Below are 9,237 nucleotides of genomic sequence, written 5' to 3'. Positions count from 1 at the left end.
CTTGGTCAAGGTGCCCAACGCAGTACACACATCCACAAATACTTCCAGTGGGTGCTGATTAAAGGGGTGTGAGGCTGGTGTATTTTTCTACTTTGAAGACAAAAAAGCAGGTAATCTGAGCACAGATGCAAAACCAGCCATGCAGAACCACCATGTTCAAACCAGCATGACCTCCAGCCACAGAGAACCACCTTGTGCAAACCAGCGTGACCTCCCTGCAGCCCTCAAGGAACTCACTCTCTAGAAAAGCCCCTGAGGGAGTTCCCATTGTGGCTCAGAGGTAATGAACCTGACTAGTATTCAGGTTCAATCCCTGGTCCCATTCAGTGGGTTAAGGATCCGGCACTGCCATGAACTGTGGTGTAGGTTGCAGACTCGGCTGGGATCCTGCATTTCTGTGGCTGTGGTGTATGCCAGCAGCTTTAGCTCTGATTCAACCCCTAGCCTGGGAACTTCCACATGCCACGAGTATGGCCCTAAAAAGGAAAAGAAAAGAAAAGCCGCCCTGTAACCAAGAGTCAGAGAAACTGTCAACACAAAGACCAGGCTTGACTAGCAAATCCAGAGGAAAACCACCCCTGGGAGCAGAGTAGCCTAGGATGGGCAGATTGATTAGAGACAAACATGGGTTAGATACCTCCCCACCAGATAAAGATCCCTCATATTATATGAAGGCAGACTAGTTATAAGTTAAAAAATAAATAAATGGAAGAATTACTATTGTTAAAAGTGGGTTTTTTGGGAGTTCCTGTCATGGTGCAGTGGAAATGAAGCCGACTAGGAACCATGAGGTTGCAGGTTCAATCCCTGGCCTCACTCAGTGGGTTAAGGATCCAGCGTTGCCGTGAGCTGTGGTGTAGGTCGCAGACATGGCTTGGATCTGGCATTGCTGTGGCTGTGGTGTAGGCTGGCAGCTGTAGCTCTGATTAGACCCCTAGCCTGGGAACCTCCATATACCACGAGGGCGGCCCTAAAAAGCAAAAAAAACAAAAACAAAAACAAAAACATATGCTCCAACTACTAAGGGGACACTCACACCTCAGGTTTTTCATCCATCCTCAGCCCCCTGTTAGGATGATTTCTAAGCAGTTGGCTGTCAGAGTTCCAATATCTCGCTCTCTCGGGCTCCCATACCTCTTTCAGGAAACACTTCCCCAGGCACCTAAAAGAATCACTGTTCCCTTAAGGCCAGCCAGTTCCTCTTTTTACTTCCTGGTTTTAAGGGGCAAAACACAGACACATCTCTCTCAGTCTGTCTTCTCATCAAATCAGGGCGATTGTGCTATTGAATAAGTTGATAGCTAATCTAAACCAATACTCCCTGTGCTAAGAACTGCAAAATAAATTAAGAAATATCATACTCTTGAAACAGGACTTGATTCATTCAAATGTTTATTAAGCCCCTTCTCTGGCAGGTGCTGTGTTTGGTGCTGGGCCTCCTAAGGTGTGCAGACAGCCCCAAAGCCATAAGGAGTCCAGTCTAGTAGTGTGGTGTTATTCAAAAGAAAAATTCCATTAGGGAAGCCCTCAATATATCAACAACTAAAGCATGATCCCAAGACCTGAACCAAAAATTCTACCAAGGAAGAAGAAGCCTCTATAGATACATAATAAGATGTTCAATCTCAGGAGTAATCAGGGAAATGCAAATTAAAACCGTAATGAAATTCCATGTCAAATCCACCAGACTGAATTGGTACCTGATAGGAAAACTGAGCCAGCAGACCTGAGGTTGCAGCACAATAAACATGGCCAGGCACTGAGAGGCACAGGTACAGCAGGCACTTAGTAAATATTTTGCTAACCCAAGAATAGAAAGGCCAGAGTGGAGAAAGCAAAATGGCAGCTTGTGGGCTCAATATGGCCTGCTGCCACGTTTTGTTTGCCCTTGGAGTGTTTATAAATTTGAGCTAATTGCCAAGAGCTAAAAATCAGGAGATTTCACAAGTTCTCTCAAAAAACAGTTGAGCTCTAGCAGTTCTTGGCCAGCCTATGGGGCAACATGTGGTTGGAGCTGAGTAGTGGCTGACCCCACCTTTCACCACATCCCCGCCACTCTCCGGTGCTGGGGCTGACTTCCATCACCTCTATCCCTGAATCGGGCTCCCCCTCAATCCAAGATTTCATGAGATCCACTCTCAGGGATAAGATACAGAAACTGGGATTACCAACTCTGCAATGGGGACCAGGAACTATATAGCAAGAGACAATTTCTTCAGCAAGATATTAACTTACCACTAACCCAAATCCTTATAACTCTGCAGGAAACCAGGGCTCAGAGAAGTTAAGAAATTTGCCCAAAGTGTGGCAAGGCTGGAATGCAAACTCAGGAATCTTTGAGTTAGCCAATTTTTTTTTTTTGTCTTTTTGCCTTTTCTAGGACTGCTCCCACGGTATATGGAGGTTCCCAGGCTAGGGGTCCAATCGGAGCTGTAGCCACTGGGCTACGCCACAGCCACAGCCACAGCAAAGCGGGATCCGAGCCTCGTCTGTGACCTACACCACAGCTCACGGCAACGCCGGATCATTAACCCACTGAGCAAGGGCAGGGATCGAACCCGCAACTTCATGGTTCCTAGTCGGATTCGTTAATTACTGCGCCGCCACGATGGGAACTCCAGGAACAATTCTTTTATTTGGGAGAAAATGAAGTCACAGAAAGTTAATGAACTGGCGAAAGTCATATAGCTAGTAAGAGGCAGAACAGCAATTTGAACCCAGTCGTCTCACTGGAGAGCCTGAATCTCAGTGCAATGCTGACAGGCCTCTGGAGCATCACCCCAGATCCTGGACTTTACCAACACACAGTTCAGTAACTCCCTTTCAAGAGAAACATTCTGTGTTAGCCTTTAATACCAGAATGAGATAACACACGCCATCCTGCAAAGTATTCTTCCCCACTTAACACTACGCCTGGAACATTTTCCAGATCAGCACGGTCTCCCATTTCTAGAGACACACTACAGTTTATTTATCTCCTTATAAATACTTGTCTCCAGTTTTTCTTTACTTTTGTAAAAGAAAAATTGATACAGCAAACATCCTGTTTCTTCTAAATTTGTGCACTTGGACGTATCATCTGTAGGATAATTCTAAGAAGAATTATGGGGTAAAGGTCGTGCATATGTAAGTTCTTCATAGATATTGTCAAGCTGGCCTCTTTTTTTTGTTGTTGTTGTTGTTGTCTTTTTAGGGCTGCACTTGTGGCATATGGAGGTTCCCAGGCTAGGGGTTGATTCAGAGCCATAGCAACTCGGAATCGGAGCTGTGTCTTTGACCTTTACCACAGCTCACGGCAACATCCGACCCTTAACCCACTGAGCGAGGCCAGGGGTCGAACTTGCAACCTCATGGTTCCTAGTTGGATTCGTTTCTGCTGCCCTCTAGAGAGGCTCTACCAATGCACATTCCCCCTCAACACTGTAAATTGGGCCTGTTCTCCCTGCCCCTGCCTCCACTGGGTATATTTTTCGGTGCACCACACTCAAGTTGTCTCCCTTAAGCTGCCTCATTATTTTTATAATCAGTTCAGTCTCACCACTATGATTACAACTATAAAAAGAACAAAATAATCTACGTCTAGTTAAAAAAAAAAAAGGAGGGGGGCACGAAACACATCAAAATGATGGCAGTAACTGGATTTATGTGGGCATGATGTAAATGACTAAATTGTTTCCAGTACTTTCCAATTTTTTTTTTCCAACCTCACCCATAGCATGCAGAAGTTCCTGGGCCAGGGACCAAAACGACACCACAGCTGCACCTGGGCTGTTGCTGTGACAATGCCAGATCCTTAACCCACTGCATCACCAAGGAACTCCTCCAAATGTTAAATGAGTGTTACTCTGATAAAAGGGAAACCTTCTCCTTGCTGTCCCCCCCATTCCTGTACCCACCCCTCTTTGACTTTTCTTTTTTTTTTGTCTTTTTGCTATTTCCTGGGCCGCTCCCATGGCATATGGAGGTTCCCAGGCTAGAGGTCGAATCGGAGCTGTAGCCGCCGGCCTACGCCAGAGCCACAGCAACGCCAGATTCGAGCCTCATCTGCAACCTACACCACAGCTCACAGCAACGCCGGATCCTTAACCCATTGAGCAAGGGCAGGGACCAAACCCGCAACCTCATGGTTCCTAGTCGGATTCGTTAACCACTGCGCCACGATGGGAACTCCCCCTCTTTGACTTTTTCTTTTTTCTTTTTTTTAAAGAAAATAGGCCCAAAATGTGTCTTTGGGGCGGCATGGGGGAGAGGACCTAAAGAGACATGTTACCTGCCATAAGCCAGATTTTGTGGAAGAAGTGCCTGTGCCCACCCCTACCCCCCAGCCTCCCTCAAGTGGATAGTGAAGGTGGTAAGGAAGGAAAGAAAGTAGCTGGAATTACTCAGGGCCAGAGGCAAGGCAGAGGCAATTAGGGAAACCCTGGAACTTAACAGTCACAAGGCTAGTAAGAGAACAGACTGCTGTTTATAGAGGGCTGCTAGGTTTACAAGGCCAGGAAACCCTTCCTAAATCTGCATCTGCCCAGTATTTCCAATTCCAGGAAACCCCACCATTAAGTCAACAAAGTTTTCCAAACCTAAGCTTTGCAAACCCCACCTAAGTCAGGAGGCTATCCTAGAGTCTTACCTGTCTACCTCAGTCATCACATTCTGTTGACTCTATCTTCCTTAACTCTATCAAGGAGTTCCCTTGTGGCTCAGTCGGATAAGGATTGGGCATTGTCACTGCTGTGGTGTGGGTTCGATCCCTGGCTTGGGAACTTTCACATGCTGTGGGCATGGTCAAAAAGAAAAAAATGAACAAATAAATTTTCTCAAAATCCATTTGTTTCTCACATGATCTTAGTTGGGGCTCTCATTCTCTCTCACCTAGATCATAAACCGTCAGCACCACCGCCTCTGCACCCAGCCCCACTCGTTTCCCCCAGAGCCGTCAATTCAGAGCAATTCTAACCTGCCAACCTGATTTGGGTAGAACACCTCCACAGTCTCCGGAGGCCAGCAGCCCTGATTCTCCGCCCTGGCTGCACACTGGAATCACTCAGGGAGTTTTTGAGATGATCCCAATGCCCCAAGTCCCCACATCCTGAGATTCAGACTAAAATGGTTTAGGGTAAGGACCCAGATTTTTGGTTTTTAAAGCTCCCCTATGTGATTCCAATGTGTGGCTAGGGCTGAGAGCTGCTGGTATGGTGTTCGGGAACTCCATGTCACTTAGTTTTTCAGCAAATATTTATTGAGCAGACAACTTGCTGACACAGAGGCTAAGGGAGGAATAACATGTAAGCCCCTCCATGAAGCCCATGGTCTCAGGATCAATCCAGCTCTTAGTACTCTAAGCCTTCGTTCTGTGTCCTCTCACCTCCCACTCTTTATCCTCGTCATCCAGACTGACTGGGATTCCCCAAACTTGCCCCATAGTAGCCTCAGGGCCTATGAACATGCACCTCTCTCAACCCAAAATTCTAGCCCCCAGCCTGCTGGCCTAGTTAAGACTCAGTCTGAGAACCACTTCCTCTGAAAACCCTCGACCTAGCCCTGCCTCCGTATCGCCCCAGATTAGCAACGCACCCGTCTCTGTATCTATGGCTGTCATTGCCCATTTCACTGTCTGGCACCCTCACCAGACTGCGAGCCTTTTTGAGGGCAGGGAGAGTGACTAAACCATCTCTGTATCCCCAGTGGAGGTGCTAAATAATGAATTGTTTGGTGAATCTATTAATGAGTGAACTTGAATGACAGAGAGGAAGGTCTGGTATCCACATAGGACAATGTAAGTTATGAGTAGTTTGGAAACTAGTTAGAGGAGGTTTATAGCATCAGAGGCTTCAGGAAGCCAGGCTCTGGACAGGACGTTTTGTAACTACCAGGAAGGCAGATAGATACACTACATAGTTAGCAGAACTAAAACAGTGGTAGCTGCCTGTTGCCTTACCACTTTGAAGAGGTGGCCTGTGTAGTAGAAATAACAGAGGATTTGTGTTCTAATTTGGACATTTGCTTGTTACGTGACTTTGGGTTCAGCCTACCCCTAATATTTGCAGGGTCAGTGGCAGGAGTGCAAATGGAGGCTTGCATACAGTATGTCTAAATAACTAAAAGTTACCAAATAAACTAACACACCGTTTAAATACAGTTTCTATTCTCCTGATAAATATACCTTCATAATGACTGGGAAGAATAGTTTAAATTTTGAATTATCTGAGTTCTTGGGAATATGGTTGCACAAGGACCTGACCTTCCTGCTTCCCTTCCCACCAGTGGCGGGGGGGTTGGGGGGAAGGCTATGGAATGATGCCCCCCTTTCTCAAGATGTCTGTGAAAATGCTGTCTGACATGGGAAAGGGGAATTAGATCTTTAATCACCTGACCTCCAGTTGGGGAAGTCATCCTAGATTCTTCTGGTGGGCTCAATGTAATCACAAAGATCCTCAGAAATGAAAGAGAGAGAAGAATGAGAGTCAGAGAAGATGCAATGACAGAAGCAGAGTTTGGAGTGATGGGATCGCTGCCTTTGAAGACAGAGGGAGGAGGCCGCAAGCCAAGAAACATAGGTGGCCTCTAAAAACTGGAAAAGGCAAGTAAATGTCTCCTCCAGGGCCTCCAGAAAGGAGTACAGCCCTGTTGACACCTGAGTTATAGGCCACTGAGACCCATTTTTGACTTCTGGACTCTAGATGTTTGTTTTCATTTTTGTTTTTTTTGTCTTTTTGCCGTTTCTTGGGCCGCTTCCGTGGCATATGGAGGTTCCCAGGCTAGGGGTCCAATCGGAGCTGTAGCTGCTGGCCTACACCAGAGCCACAACAACACAGGATCTGGGCCGCATCTGCGACCTACGCCACAGCTCACGGCAACGCCAGATCCTTAACCCACTGAGCAAGGCCAGGGATTGAACCCGCAACCTCATGGTTCTTAGTCGGATTCGTTAACCACTGAGCCACAACGGGAACTCCTGTTTGTGATAATTTTTACAGCAGCTACAGGAAACCAGTAAATGGCCCCAGGCTCTGCCCTGAACCATGAGCCTCATGTTCACCTACAGGTCCACACAAGTCCTAAGAGCACTTCCACAAACAGCTATCCCTTGGCCACCCTGTGGGCCCTAGGGGTACACACACCAGTGTTCTCAGGAGAAAGGACCCCAGGAAAGCAGCTCCAGAAGAGAGCTGGGGACCATTTGAGCAAGGAAATGTGGGTTTTCCACACTTGTGGCTTGTCTGGAGGCGGGTATCGTCTCTGGGTTGGCACAGTTCCTGGGCCATGTGGAGGGCACACAGCTCGCAGAGGGGATCCAGGTAAGGACCGTTTAAAGCACAGAGGCCAGGAGCCCACAGGCAGTACTGTCTTGAGTCAAATGGCTTTGCCTCGTCTGTAACATCAACCATTTGGATCATTTCTGAGCACTTAGTGCCAAAGTGTTAGCTTAGAGAGAGCTGAATGGGAGACAAGGAGCTGGCTGGCACAGGGCACTCCCTCAATAAACCCACATCTCCTTCTCTGCCTACTTAATCTTAACTAAACCAATAGGCTTGCAAATGAAAAACAAAAATCCATTGCTTAAACCCTTTGGTGGCTTCCATTTGTTCTTGGGAGGAGCCTAAAATCCTTTGCAAGGCCCTGCAAGCCCAACCTCCCCTTCCCACTCGGCCTCTCCCTCTGCTCCACCACAAACCTTGTGCTTCCTCAACTGCACCAAGGGCCTTTGCTGCTCCAGGCCTCCCCCTGCTATAACTTCCATCTGCTGTTCTCTCCTCCACACATACCCACCCCACTTTCAAAGGTGACTCTTCAGGTCTTGGTTTAAGTGCCATTTTCTTGAGGAAGCATTGCCAGTTCCCTAATCCCACTAACCATACCAGGTTCACCTGCTCTCTCCTCTCCCAACTCCAGGGGGAACTCTCTGTAGCACTTGTCACAATGGCCATCATACGACTATTTGTATTACCTTATTTTAGTTAAATATAAGATGGATCTTGGTTTTTTATTTTTGGCCATGTCCTTGGCATGTGGAAGTTCCTGGGGCAGGGATCAAAACCATGCCACAGCAGCAACCTGAACCACTGCAGTGACAAGGCCAGATCCTTATCACTGTGCCACAAGCGAACGCCAAGATGAATCTATTTTCACTTCATTGTCTTCAAGACAAAGTCCAAAATGTATTACTTGTTTTACTGTGGAAAAATATACATAAAATTTACCATTTTAACTATTTTTTAAGTGTATGACTCAGTGGGATTAAATATACTCATTATCATACAACCAGCACCACTGTCCATCTCAGAACTTTCTTCATCATCTCAAACTGAAGCCTAACACCCATTAAACAACTCCTCATTTTTCCCTCTCTCCAGCCCCTGGTAACTACTGTTCTTTCCTTCTCCGTGAATTTGACTATTCCAGATACCTCATATAAGTGGAATTATACAATAATTTGTCCTTTTGTGTCTGGCTTATTTCACTAAGCATAATGTCCTCAAGGTCCCTCCATGCTGGTGCATGTGTCAGAATTTCACTCTTTTTCACAGCTGAGTAACATTCCACTGTATGGATGTACCACATTGTTTATCCATTCATCCATCAGTGGACACTCTGAGCTGCTTCCACCTTTTGGCTACTGTGAATAATGCTATGAACATTGGTATATCAATGCCAGTTCCCCTGTTTTCCCTTCTGTGTATATACCCAGAGGTGGAACTGCTGGATCAAATGGTAATTCCATTTAATATGTATTGCTCTTCTCCATTCTTCTACACTCTTCCTGACCCTTTCCTTCACTACAGCCTTTAGCACCATGACGATAGGACCCATATCTGTCTTATTCTTAGGATCAGCACAAACTGGTGCTTCAATTGGTATTTATTAAATGAATGAATGAAGGGAAGATTTTTTTGAAAGTTTCCATGTCTTTCTATGCCCCCCCCCACCCCCCGCCTATGGCTTATACTTGAAGCTATTAGGTAGAAGCATATAAAACCGAGTCCAAGTATCTATGCTTCACTTTTCCTCTTGAGGCAACAGGAGCACACCGTGAAGAGCTGCTCTGAGTCAGAAGAACAGGGTTAGAATTCAAGCTCCACCACTTCCTGGTGGTGACTCTGAGCCTCTCTCTTCTCATCTGTAAAATGGGAATATTACATAACTCATAGGGCAACCATAAAGATTACCTCAAATATGTAAAGGGCCTGGAATCAAAGAGATGCTGTCAATAAAATGTTAGTTCTCCCTCTTCTCGTCCTC

Source organism: Phacochoerus africanus, chromosome 8, assembly GCF_016906955.1.
Source record: "Phacochoerus africanus isolate WHEZ1 chromosome 8, ROS_Pafr_v1, whole genome shotgun sequence".
Taxonomy (NCBI): domain Eukaryota; kingdom Metazoa; phylum Chordata; class Mammalia; order Artiodactyla; family Suidae; genus Phacochoerus; species Phacochoerus africanus.
Note: the sequence above shows the minus strand (reverse complement) of the source record.